Genomic DNA, 14424 nt, shown 5'->3' on the forward strand with positions numbered 1-14424 from the left:
GTAGTGGCACATCAGGAATCATTTTGTACAGTGTGGCAAGGGCTTTGAGACTGCAGGGACAACACTGACCTGTGCATGTGCTAAGCTCAGCGAGAACTCGCTGAGTTCTGTGCATTGCACTGGTCCCACAGGGAAAACAACAACAACAATGTCATCATATGGGTCAAAATAGGTCCATGTGGCTCTTAGATGTAACAGCCAACAGGTTCTAGAAAGATGAGCACTGCCAACAACCTAGCTATATAGGACTCCTGGTGTCTCCTTAATCCTGGGACCTGCTCCAACCAGAAGTGGGAGAAAAGTTGTACAGACAACAGTGCAGCCTCAGCACGGTATCACAGGAAGTGGAGAGTGGTGAGCCAGGAGCTGGGCTACAGAGACCATGGTGGAATTCTAACATGAGAACCCAGACCTGGAACTCGCTGGAGGGAATGGCACAAGTGACTGCAAATTAAGAGCCGTGTGTCAACTGCAATAAGTAAAATCGAACTGTAGACCTGTGGATGACAGAGCTTAGAAACCTGCCCCTAGAAGAATCTGATAACCAGAAGTACAGTGACCAAGAGCAAAAGAAGAGACAGAGGCACAATGAATATTACTGAAGACTCTCCTGCAAAAGAGCAAAACCCTTTGCCAATCTCAGAGTTCACTGAGGAAGACATCGAGAAAATGGGGGACACAGAATTCAAAACACTTGTTATAAAGCTTCTTATCAACAGTCAGAGGCACGTAACAGACAGGAGTTCAAGGCATTTAAGGAATATGTCACATAGGAAATGAATCAAATGAAGCCTCCTCACTCACAGACTGGTCTCTCGTAGCTGGCCCTTGAGACAGCCTCCTCACTGACCAAGTGGATGGTGTTGGTTTGCTTTTGCTCACCTGGTCTCTTCAAGTCCAAAGCTGCCTCTGCAGCTGCCGCCAAGGCCTTTCCCTCGCTCTGCAGCACGCTGTCTGACAGTGGGCCTGCTTCTTGAGGTGGGGGCTGAGATTGGCTCAGGGTTTGGAGTGCTGTGGATCGGGTCTTTCCCCTCAACACCTAACTCATGGCCTTTGGCAGCTATGGTTTCATTTCCTCTCATGGTTTTCATCCGCACTGTTCCTTCCCCTCTGACACACTGGCTCAGGTCATAGAATTTCCTCTCCACATTGCTCTGGTTCTTCTGAAACTGGAGGACGTTTGCTGCAGTTCCCCTGCAGGGCTTTGAACTGGTCGGGCAAGACCTTGACAAGCCTCCCATGTGCGGCCATCCTATTCTCTGACGCCACCTTTTTCATTCTGACATCTTGTTGACACTCTCCATTGGAATCTTACTGAGATGCCCTGACTGCTTCTCAGACTCCCCCTGGAACTCATTTTCATCAGGCGGCACCTGCCTCTGCAGCTCCCGGCCAGCCCTGCCTTCCAGCTCCATGATCAGGGTCTACAGACTCACGTTCTCAGAGCAACCAGCAAGAGAGGCGCAACTTCATGTTGCACCTCCTTCCTAAATGGGTCATCTCAGACTCAGAGCTGAGCACCTCACGGGGCTCTGGCCCTCCTGCTACACACCCTAGGGGCCCGCTGAGTGTGCTCTACTGCTCTCCCACTCCAAGTTTTCTTTAATGTACACTTTAGGAATCAAAATATAAGTTGCATGATGTTTATACATAACTTAGCAATATTTTCCAAGATAGCTCTCCAAAACAGCTGCCCCTTTCCACACTACATTTCATAATTTAACTCCCAATATCTCTGACACAGGTATTATTCAACATTTTTAAACTTTTCGCCAATTTGACGAAAGTTCTTAGTGTCTTCTAAACCAAACATCTTTTTCGTACTTATTTTTCTGTGAATTGTCTGTTTGTAAACGTGCCTAGGAATGGGTGTTTAGCCTGGTGGTTAAGACGCCCATGTTCCATATCAGAGTGCCTGGGTTCAAGTCCCAAATCTGGTCCTTGGCTCTAGTTTTCTGCCAATGCAGACCTGGGAGGCAGCAGTCATGGCTCAAGTAATGGTGTTCCTCCTCCAATATAGGAAACCTACAATGCATTCCCACCTGCTGGCTCTGGCTCCAGTCCAGCCTCAGCCATGACAAAAACTCTGAGACAGGAATCACTAGATGGGAGAACTCGCACTCCCCCCACTACGTGTGTGTGTGTGTGTGTGTGTGTGTGTCTGTCTGTCTGTCTCAAAAAACCAAAAATATTCTGACGTTTCCACTGCGCCTAAGTTGAGTCCTCCAAAAAGCAGATTGTTGAGATCAGTTTAGAAAGCAAAAGGGATTAATAAACAGTAGCACCTATAAAACTGAAAGAGACACAATCTTATAAAATGTACCCTAATTCTACAGCTGAATGGGAAAGTTTCATTGCAAAAGCTGCCTGTGGAAGAATCATATGTTGGGCACAAATGTCTGATTTTTTGGTTTTGGTATCTCCTAGCTTTTAAGTCTTTTTAAAAAGCTTTCATGCTTTTGAATTACAATTATTTATTGTTTGGAGGAAATGAAAACAAAACACAAAGCCAACAGAAAGGAGGGGAAAAACGGAAATAGAGGCAGCACTCACACGAGATGCGACCAGTGCATGCAGGGCCTAGCCATGGTACCATAATGGCGGCTCTAGGACTTTTGGACTTTGAATCATATAAACATATGAATTACTTATAAAAACAAATTTTTTAAATCACACAAACCTTTTTCAAGCAACTGCCATGGGCTAGATGAGAAGGACTGGTGGGTTGGCTGAGAGTATCCTCAGAGCATTTATCCCACAGTCCATGACCCCATGGTCCATGGCATCACTCCCCCTCTCGTCCCATTTATGGAGCGCCCCTTTCTTGCAGCCTCCTCACTTCAGATCCTACAGCGGTGCAAACATCCTTCTATCTGAAGCTTTGCACCCTTTGCTGTGAGCTCTTGAGGGCAGGAAGGATGCTCTGCTTTCATCGCAGACCCAGTCCAGCACAGATGTCTAATTGCTGTATGAACACGCAGCCACTAGATGGCAGCATGGCTCTGCTCCCAAAAGGCAAATCCAAGAAATTGGATCTCTGAACATGGTAGCCATCAGGCAGGCAAGATTTGAGAGTGAAGATTTAGGCAATAATAAAGTACATAAAATGCACATAAATAATGTTTTAATATTGATTACATATTCAAACTGTAGTTTATATATACGAGTTATGTAAAATGTTAAAATTACTTTCATCTGCTTTTTAGTGTGATGAAAACAAAAGGAGGGGCCATCACAACTGACAAATCCTCTCCCTGCAAGTGCCAGGATTCCATATGGGCACCAGTGCATGTCCCAGCTGCTCTACTTCCCAGCCTGCTCCCTGCCAGTCTGGCAGAAGATGACCCAAAGCCTTGGAACCCTGCACCCACGTGGGAGACCTGGAGAAAGTTCCTGGTTCATGACTTTGGATCACTTCAGTTGCTGCCACTGTGGGGGGTGAACTAGCAGATGGAAGATCTCTTCTCTCAAAAAAAAAAAAAGAAAGAAAGAAAAAGAGAAGAGAAAAATATACCTTTCAAGTAAATAAAATCTTTAAAAACAAAAGAAAATCTAACTATGCACTATGGACATAATTTTCATTTTAGATTTAACCTAATAAGTAGAAAATGAAATAACAACAACAATATAAATATATAGCCTGAAAACAGTAGTCGAAACAGTTTGGGTGAATAATATCAATACTTTAATAAAACATTGTTACAAGATATAAAGGCCTTGGGAACTTGCACCCACATGGGAGACCCAGAAGAAGCTCCTGGCTCCTGGCTTTGGATCAACTCAGCTCTGACCATTCCAGTCACTTGGGAAGTGAATCAGCAGATGGAAGATCTTCCTCTCTATCTTTCCTCCTCTCTGTATATCTGCCTTTCCAGTAAAAATAAATAAATATTTTTAAAAGATGTAAATATGGTCATTATACATTGTTACAAGTGTCAATCAAGGTCTAACAATTATAAACAGATATTAAAAAAAAAAACCAGAGCTCAGAACACTTGAAGCAACACACATGGCCAGGTTTCTTATACTCGCAGTCGGAATGTCATCAGCCAGTGAACTGAAGAAACACCTGTTAAACACTGGAGACCCCAACAGCTCATTCTCCACAACATTTAAAACAGCCCTACAGAAAATCAACAAGGAAATAATCCTGACAAACGTCTATAAAACATTCTACTCAACAATAGCATAATATATCCTTCCGTGGTACACATGAATGTCCTTCAGCAGTCAGCACACATTTTCAAGGATTGGGATGACAGTTGCGGCACGGTGAGCTAAGCCGCTCAGCCCATGGCAGCACCAGCATCCCACAGCAGCACTAGTGTAAGTCTCAGCTTTTCTGCTTCCGCTTTAATTCCTCGCTAACTCACCTGCCAAAGCAGCAGAAGACGGTCCACGTGTCTCCAAGTGGGAGACCCAAATGGAATTCCTGGCACTCGGTTTCTGCCCAACCCAGAGCCGGCCATAGCAACTGCTAAGGAAATGAACCAGCAAATAAACAATGTTCCTTTCTGCTTTTTTTTTTTCTGTCTCTTTTTCTCTATCTCCATCTTTCATATAAATAAATCTTTTTTTTAAAGTTTAATGCTTGAAATCATAAAACTATATTTACCAAACTTGACAGAATGAAGACAAATAACAGCAAGAGGGAAATTTAAACATTGCAAATACCCATATATCAAACAGCGCACACTCAAAAACTAAGTGGGCAGATCTGGAAGTTAGAAAACACTCTGAGGAGCCAGATGCAGTTAAGCCACCGCTTGCGACACCAGCATCCCCTACAAGCACTAGTTCAAACCCTAGCTGCTCCACCTCCAGGACTCACAGATTCACTGTTAGTGCACCTGGGAAAGCAGCAAAAGATGGCCCAACTTCCTGGGTGCCTGTGGAACGCCAGGATGCTGTAGGCTCCTGGCTTCAGCCTGCTCCAGGGCTGGTCATGCTGGCCATTTGGGAAGTGAACTAGCAGATGGACAATCTCTACCTCTATCACTTTACCTTTCAAATGCACCACGGGAGGCTTGGAGGGGACACGGAAGAATCTACTTTGAACCAAGTAGCATGCTGCAAAAGCAGTGCTCAAAGGGAAACTGATCATTCCAAGTGACCACATTAAAATAAAGATCTCCAAGTTAGTAGCTATAGTTTATAACTTAAGAACATATTTTAAAAAGAACAAACTACAATTGAAGACAGCAGAAGAAAAACACTAAAGAAGTGGAATGGAGAACAGTAACAACAATAGAGGCCCCCACATTTTACTAGACCCCAAAGGAAATGGGGTGTCCTCATCAAAACGCAACCCTTTGAAAGCTTGACACTATGCCCCCCTATGAAGTTACCATGAAGAAACTAACAAGGCCCTGCCTATCCAACTCTGCTGTCAAGCCAGCTGTCACTCCAGCCCAAGCAAACACTGATGGATCATTGCAAAAAAGGTTACTGAGTTTAACCAGGACAAGAGGAGAAGTTTAAGGCAGCCTTCCAATCCTGAGCAAGCAAAGGATTGGAAAACCCAGTAGAGCTGGTGTGGAAGTGTTAAAGGCTCTGCGTCAGTGCCCCCAGCAACACCAAGAGCACAGGTTCTGGAGAGCACCAAGAATGATGGGCAGAAGTCACCCAGTGTGGACATCAAGCCTCCTGCCCATGCTCCAAACAACAGCTGAGAATCAGGACCATAGACTGAATAAGGGGGTTACTTGCAGAAGGCTCAGGTGTCTGACAGGCAAACAAACAGCAAAGACACAGAAGCAGAGCTCAGACCCGGCCTTATCACTCTAAGATCAAGAGGTAGCAATAACTGTTCTATCAGAAGCATCTCTAAAAACACACAGGGGCCTTCGATGCCCATTGACATGTATGAGAACTGAATGGGATGTGGGACAGACTGGACAAGTCTGCTGTACACACTGGCAAGCACAGGAAACCAGGGCAGGGGGCAGACCTGGTGGGGGTTATTGAGGGTCACTCGGACGAGGTTGCAGCTCCCACTGGTTTGCATGAGGGCTGAGTGTTTGGTGGGGCAAATCAGGCTGGACTGCAATACTCATTGGTTCATGTGGAAGACAGGGCTAGAAACAGAACTAACCCAGCAATTGCAACCACCAGCACGTGCATAAGCTGATTGGGGCAACGGACTGTGCCGGACCCTGTACTGGCATGCACACACAAGAATCAGGTCTGGGACCACCTCAGATGAAGTTTCTTTGGGGATCCCTCCAACTGAACTGCTGAACTCAGAACCCCAACCATGAAGAGAACTGCAGATTCCATGGTCTGACCATGGAGTGCAAGTGTCAAAGCTGAGCCTCCTCAGAGGCTCAGCCGGAGCAGTGGAGAGCATATCCAGGTGCACATGGAGGATATGGCAGTCCGTCAGAACCTGCAGAGGACACCTGGTACCACAACAGAGGACAGAGGACAGAACAAATCAATCAACTACACCAGCCAAGTGTTGGCAGTGAAAAACCTGGAGAAACAGAGACTCTAAGGTGGACTATGTCAGCCAGTGGATTCTGGAGAGATTTCATCATGCTTGGAGTGGGGAGATTGGCAGCAATTCAGAACTGTTGAACTATCAAAACCACTTGCAGGCCTGGCAGCGTGGCCTAGTGGCTAAAGTCCTCTCCTTGAACGCGCCAGGATCCCATATGGGTGCCAGTTCTAATCCCAGCAGCTCCACTTCCCAGCCACCTCCCTGCTTGTGGCCTGGCAAAGCAGTCAAGGACGGCCCAGAGCTTTGGGACCCTGCACCCATGTGGGAAACCTGGAAGAGGTTCCAGGTTCCCGGCATCGGATTGGCGCAGCACCGGCCGTTGCGCTTACTTGGGGAGTGAATCATTGGACAGAAGATCTTCCTCTATGTCTCTCCTCTCTGTATATCTGACTTTGTAATAAAAATAAATAAATCTTAAAAAAAAAAATACTTGAGCAGTGCCTTTGTAGCATGCCCCACATCAGCGACCTGGGATGGGTGGGAGGCTGGGTGGGGCTGCTCTATCTCCCTCCTTACCCCAGATACAAAAAAAAAAAGTGGAAACAAACAAAATAAACAATGGACATATTTAAATTAAAAAAAAAAAACCTCTTTCTGTACTGAATACACTGTTACTTCTATTTGCCTTTCCAAAAGGCACAGACCAGGGCTTCTGTTGTGAAGCCTGCAACACCAACATCCCAGTTCAAATCGTGGTTGCTCCATTTCTAATCCAGCTTACTGCTAACGCACCCAGGAGGCCAGCAGATGGTGAAACAAAGACTTAGGCTTCTGCCACCTATGTGGAAATCAGGATGGAATTCTTGGTTCCTGCCTTTAGGCTGGTCCAGCCCAAGTTGGCACAGCCATTTTGGGAATCAGCCAGTGGATGGAAAACATCTCTCTCCCTCTCTCCCTCTCTCCTATACACTGCCTTTCAAACAAATTGATTTTAAACAGTTTCCATTAATGCCATTAAAGAATACTCTAGCTCTGTAGCTAGCTACAAATAAATTCTAAATAATTTTTATGGGTTATTATTTTGACAAAAGCAGATGGCTCACTTGAAGAAAACTGTGACTTGCTTATATTTTGCAGGTCTCAGTCTAGATCATTATATTATTAGATTATTAGTATGACAGTCTTTGTCCAGAAAACAAAAGTACTAGGTATAAAAATTCGAAATACAATTAAGAAAATCGTGATTTAAACAATTACTTAGGGCCCGGCGGCGTGGCCCAGCGGCTAAAGTCCTCGCATTGAAAGCCCCAGGATCCCATATGGGCGCTGGTTCTAATCCCAGCAGCTCCACTTCCCAGCCACCTCCCTGCTTGTGGCCTGGGAAAGCAGTTGAGAATGGTCCAAAGATTTGGGACCCTGCACCCACCGGAAGAGGTTCCTGGTTCCTGGTTTCAGATTAGCACACATCGGCCGTTGCGGCTCACTTGGGGAGTGAATCATCGGACGGAAGATCTTCCTCTCTGTCTCTCCCCCTCTGTGTATATCTGGCTGTAATAAGAATGAATAAATCTTTAAAAATAAATAAATAAAACAATTACTTAACTTCAGAAACATCAAGTGCCAAGCAGTATAATTTACATATATTTCTTACATATTTTACATACATATAATTTACATATATTTTGAGTAAGAATTGAAAAATTAGATCTCCAAGGTACTGCACCATGGGAGTATTTAAGGTAAACTTTGGTCATTTTTGCTTCAGTGTATGGTAAAAAGAACATATCCCCATAATCAGGAACTATGCCCAGTCTCAAGGAAGGTACATTTCAATCTTAATTCTGATATTTTTAGAAACAGTAATGTATTTAGATATAATCCAATATTTCCTAATTTTTTATTACATAACTAATAATTCAACTACACTTAACAGCATGTGATAAAGATTTTTATGCCCAATGTATCTCTGTGCTTCACAGAATCTGTCTGGGTCCCCTATATATTTCCTATTGGATTATACAAATGCTATCACAGTTGTATTTCCTATTGATGAAGTTGGTTGGTTGGTTGTATTGCTTCAAACTGAAGTTAGCCAACAAGGCCATCAAATTGAGTTATGTGCTGATCCACTAAAATTTTGATCAGTTAACATTCTATTATTCTTGAGGTTACTTGAATTCTTTGTTTGGAAGTGTACATAAACAATCCTGGGTTTTTGTGTTGTCTTGTTTTGTTCCTAATAGCTCAGGCTCAAGGAAGTCCCTTCCACGCTCCCCATTCCCTACCCCACCAGCTTATCCCTGTATTATTACAGTAGTATGCTTCTTCAACAACAGTCATGAGTCCGTCATTTCGCTATTCAAGTGTACCCTGATATTGTAGGTATTGACAATGGTACAAACTCCAGCCTCCTATCGTCAAGATGTGTTTAACAGTTTCACTGGGAGTCCATCTTTTTATTCAGGAGCAGAGATGCAAAATGCCATTATAGCTTCACTTCTAGTCTCCATTAGCTGCAGTTCCTCTAGATGTCAACATACCTGGTTTCTTTTTAATGTGAAAGCCTTGGCATTTTGCATTTTGAAAACTGAGAGCTTATTTCATTCGACTCAGGAGAAAACATCATCTGAAGTATTTTCATTGTCTTCATCCTCATAAAGTTAACGGACTTCACAGTCAGACTAAGCCTGCTATTTAAAAATGACATGTTTTAGGATTTTCAAACTTATCAATTTTAGATGTCCCATCGGCTGGTTCATGCCCCCATACGCTCCCAAAGATTGGGTGGAGGTGTGCGGGACCCAAGCTGAGAACTCAAGATCTCTCACATAGGTATCATGGAACACAGACATCCTAACCACCACATCTAACTGGTAGACCAAATACTCCCTATTTTAAGACATTGGACAGGTCTTTGGCTTGCTGGCTAAACAGCTTAGAACACCATCAACTTAACCCCAGCCTCAGACTCCCAATTCCAGCTTCCTGCCAATACATATCCTGGGTGGCAGTACATTGCTGAAAGCAGGACTCCTGTTAGCCAGCTGGGAGACCTGAACTTAGTCCCCAGCTCTTAGCCTTAACTCAGTCCAGCCTCAGGCCATTTCAGGAATCCATTAGTGGAAGAAGCTATTTCTCAAATAGGGAAGAAAAAAAAAGTGCTTTAAAAAAATAAAGCTAAAAAGACAAATAACATGTGGTACTTCACAGGTGGAATTTGGCGACATGGAATGTATTTTCACAGCTTAATGAAAAATTTTCACCTTAAAACAAGCAAAGGAGGGTCCGGCGGCGTGGCCTAGTGGCTAAAGTCCTCTCCTTGAACGCGCAGGGATCCCATATGGGTGCCAGTTCTAATCCCAGCAGCTCCACTTCCCAGCCACCTCCCTGCTTGTGGCTTGGGAAGGCAGTCGAGGATGGCCCAGAGCTTTGGGACCCTGCACCCGCGTGGGAAACCTGGAAGAGGTTCCAGGTTCCCGGCTTCGGATTGCGCAGCACCGGCTCGTTTCGCTTACTTGGGGAGTGAATCATTGGACGGAAGATCTTCCTCTCTGTCTATCTGACTTTGTAATAAAAATAAATAAATCCTTAAAACAAAAAAGCAAAGGAGAGTGATAGGATTGTCTTAAAGCCATCTGAGGCGCATCTTCTATCATTATCATTTGAAAGGCAGAGTTAGAGACGCAGAAATCTCTGGCATGCCGGTGGTTCACTACTCAAAATAACAGCTGAGGCTGGGCCAGGCTGAAGTCACAAGCCAAGAGCTTCTTACAGCATCCCTGGCTGTTTTCCCACGTACATCAGCAGGGAACTGGATTGGAAGTGGGAAATGGCTGGAACTCGAACCAGTGCCCATATGGGATGCCAGCATCACAGCGATTTTACCTACCACATCATTTGAGCCCGTTACAAATTTTCAAACGACGTCTCTTCATGGAGTGTGTATAGTCCGCATGTGAGCTGGGTCCTTACTGGCTCCCACTAAGATCCAGGCTTCTGAAATGTGTTTTATGGCAGCAGCTTCTCCACCCTGCTTACTGTACTAATGGTCAAGATCCTAGTATGAGTGGCAAAGACACATTCTCCATTGTCCTTACTTAAACCCCCCGCTGATGGCCTTACCACCTTCACTCTTTCCTTTCTTTGGGGGTGGATTTCCCTAGCATTCCATGTTGTATGGATTTAATAACAGCTTTCTTCAAGTAACCTAATGCCCACTTATCCTAAGGACATTCATCTTCCTCATCTAACACAAAGTGTGGAGGTTAATCAGTTCTTTATCAGAATTCTAGGTTGGCATCATCAAGCTACCTTCATGCCATAGTAGCAAGATCGCTGTAGCAGACCAAATTAGACATAACCATGTTCAAACATAAAAAGCTGAGGGCAGCATGAGCCAGTTTCTCCTGGCAGAAATTGATAGAAGAGATTGTCAGCAAGCCCTCTTCCATCTCCTTGGGAACTGGGTCGTGTGCTCATTCCTGAGCCTTGCATCAGATTCATGCTTTCTAGCAGGAAGGCAGTTGGGCAAGCAACAAGCAGTGTCTGCCACTTATCTAGCCTCTCTGTTTTGTTGGCACAATGAACACAGCTTGCCTACAAGCTGTGGTCTGCAGGTTACAGCCCACCATTTTTCTCCAAGTATCAGTTTCTACCATTAATTTCCAAGGTTAGTATTAAAAACCAAGAATATGACCTTTGGTCATTGCTTTGTTGCAATCTTACACCAGGAAGCAATAAGCTAAGCCTTGCACCTCAATTCAAATGGTGAAAATGTTCCAAAGGAGAAAATACTGCTCCATTAAGTACCACTGTGCTCACGGAAATGGTGAGGGAGCTGTTGAGTGCATGAGAACGTAAGGTGCATGAACTTTTCCCACCCAATCAAGCTGTAATCTCAAACAGCCCTAGGGATTAATTTCTATTTTTTAAGATTTATTTTTATTGGAAAGGCAGATCAGATTTATAAAGAGACAGAGCAAGACCTGTCTGCTGGCTCACTCCCAAAGTGCCCCAATGGCCAGAGTTCAGCCATTCCAGAGCCAGAAGTCAGGAGCCTCTCCCGGGTCTTCTGTGCTGGTGCAGGGTCCCAAGAACCTAGGCCATGCTTTACTGCTTTCCAGGCCGTAAGCAGGGAGCTGAGACACAAACCAGCCACCATATGGAGTCTCAGCACTTGCAAGGTAAGGATTTAGCCACTGAGACATCACACCACACCTTAATGTCCATTTAAAAAAGTTTACTGGTAACAGTTCAGGACAAGATCCTGTACTAGAGGTAATACACTTATAGGGTCCAAGTAGAACAGGAAGCCTTTCGTCTTCTAACCAGCTTTTCCACTTCTCTTGAAAACGTAAACTGTCCCCACATAACCCTCTCTAAGCCTCCCTCAGATGTCCATTAGGCATTTATCAAACCCATGGTTGGGATGAGCCTTGCCCCAACTGAAGCAACATGTATAATAGTAGTAAATAGGGCCTATGGACTTCCATTATGCCGATCTTTTTCCATGAATACTCACATCTACTCTGTGGAATACTACTTATCTGCCAAAAAAAAAAAAAAAAAGAAAGAAAAAAGAAATTCTAACATTTACAACAAAATGGTTCAAACTAGAGACCATTATGCTCACTGAAATGAGCCAGTCCTCAAAGAACAAATTTCATTGTTCTGATATAAGTAAATTGTTTTGCAAAATACAAGATCAATAAATATATACCAGGTTTCTTTACTTCCAAATAAGGATACACTCCCAATGAAACCATTAGATACATCTTGACAATAGGTTGCTGGATTTTGTACCACTGCGTATATCTATAATACCAGGATACACTTAAATAACAGAATGAAGGACTTGTGACTGTTGCTGAACGACTATACTATTATAATGCATGGGAGATTGGGGGTTGGGAAGGATAGAGGTTGGTATGGAAGGATAAGAGAAATCCCCAGGGTTAACAGTACAATATCATGAAAAAAATTTAATTATTTTCATTTTAATTGAAAGGCAGAGAGACTCTCTCCTCCACTGACTGACTCCCCTGAGTGCCTACCTAACAGGACTCAGTCAATCCAAATTCAGCAACCTGAAAATCAATTTGCACCTCCATGTGGGTGGCAGACACTCAAGTACATGACTTACTGGTGCACATGAGAAACTGGACTGAAACAATGACACAGAAGGCAGAGGATGTGTCACTGTGCCACACACCCACCTGGCTAATGCTCACTTCACTTACCATTCCCTCCCCCATCTTACTAATCAAACGTTGTTTATCCCAGCATACATAAAATGGCATTTAAATAAAAAATACGCCTTTTGGTGCCAGCTTTGTAGCACAGCCTATTAAATAGTTACCTGTGGTGTTGTCATTCCATACAAGCACAGATTCAAGTGCTGGCTGTCACACTTCTAACCAAATTCCTCTGCTAATGCATGAGAAAGCAATGGAAAATCTTTCAAGCACTGGGACTCCTATCACCCACTCAGGGAAGATGGAATCCCAGGCTCCTAGCTTCAGTCTGAACCTGCTTCAGCCATTTGTGGCCATCTGAAGAATGAACCAGCAGCTACATCAAAGATGTCTAGCTCTCTGGTGACTCTCCCAATAAAATCTCATTTTAAAAAAAAGTTTTAATTTTTGAAGTCAGGGAGAGGGAGACAGCTTTTCAATCTGCTGGCTTACACCCAGATGACCACACCAAAGCAGTATCAGGAGCTACACGCAGGTCTTCCACATGGGTGCCAGCACGTGGACCACCTTCCATCCTTTTCCCAGGATAACACAAGCTGAAGCAGCAGATGCTGAGATAAACCTGGCATCCACACAGGATGTCAGGATCCCAGGCAGCAGTTTCACTCACATTACAGCATACCCCCCACACACCCCAAACATTTTAGTATTACATCTTCCCTCCTCTTCAATCATCTCAGGGGAAAGGACGGCTACATCAAAGTTATAACATTAGGAGCAGAAACCACTGAAGGCGGCAAGGCAGAGGGCTCAGCGCTATAGCCTAGGGCTAAATCCTTGCCTTGGGTACCCTGGGATCCCATATGGGCAACAGTTGCTCCCAGCTGCTCCATTTTCCTTTCTGCTCCGTCTCTGGGAAATGAGTCAAGGATGGTGCCCAAACCCTTGGGACCCTGCACGGGTACGGGAGATCCTAAAGAAGCTACATTGGCTCAGCTCCCACCATCGTGGCCAATTGGAAAGTGAGCTAGTGGACAGGTTGCTTTTTCTCAGTAAATCTTTCCAATAAACCTTATGTTTATTAAGACAACACCAGTAAAAATACCAAGCAGGGCCCAGTTCATCAGTTCAAAAGCCAAATCCTCACCTTGCAAGCACCAGGATCCCATATGTGGCTGCTCTACTTCCCACTCAGTTCCCTCCAGAGAGCCTGGAAAAGCAGATGGTGGCACCCACGTGGCAGACCTGGGAGTAGCTCCTGGCTTCTTCCTCAGTTCTGACTGCTGTGGCCATTTGGTAACCAGCAGATGTTAGAGGTTTCTGTCTCTCCTTATGTGCGTCTGATCCGCCTTTCCAATAAAAATAAACCCTTAAAAAATTAAAAAATATATATATGACATTGTGAAGCTTCCTGGAATACTGTTGTATTCCACGGTTCCTACGTTACCAGCAGTTCAATCTAACCTTTCTACCCCTACAAGGGCTACGAAAAATGCTTTTTAAGTAATATGAACCAGGCTTCAGGCAAGTCAGATTTAAGTATCTCAGTGACTCAGGATCCATGTTTTTCAGGTCAGCCCACCCACCAGTAGGCACTTCTGAGTGTAGCTTGTCCAACCCCAAAATTGGGAGGTCAAGTAGGAAATACAAAATGATAAAACAGAACCTGGGAAATGAACCCAACCGAACAAAGAATTGAAGGCTGGCTGCTATGACCCACTTACTTGAGTAAAAAATCATTTTTTGTAAGCAAAACCAGAAAGATAAAGGAGTATTCACTTGAAATCA

The sequence above is a fragment of the Ochotona princeps genome, chromosome 14, assembly GCF_030435755.1.
Source record: "Ochotona princeps isolate mOchPri1 chromosome 14, mOchPri1.hap1, whole genome shotgun sequence".
NCBI classification, from domain to species: domain Eukaryota; kingdom Metazoa; phylum Chordata; class Mammalia; order Lagomorpha; family Ochotonidae; genus Ochotona; species Ochotona princeps.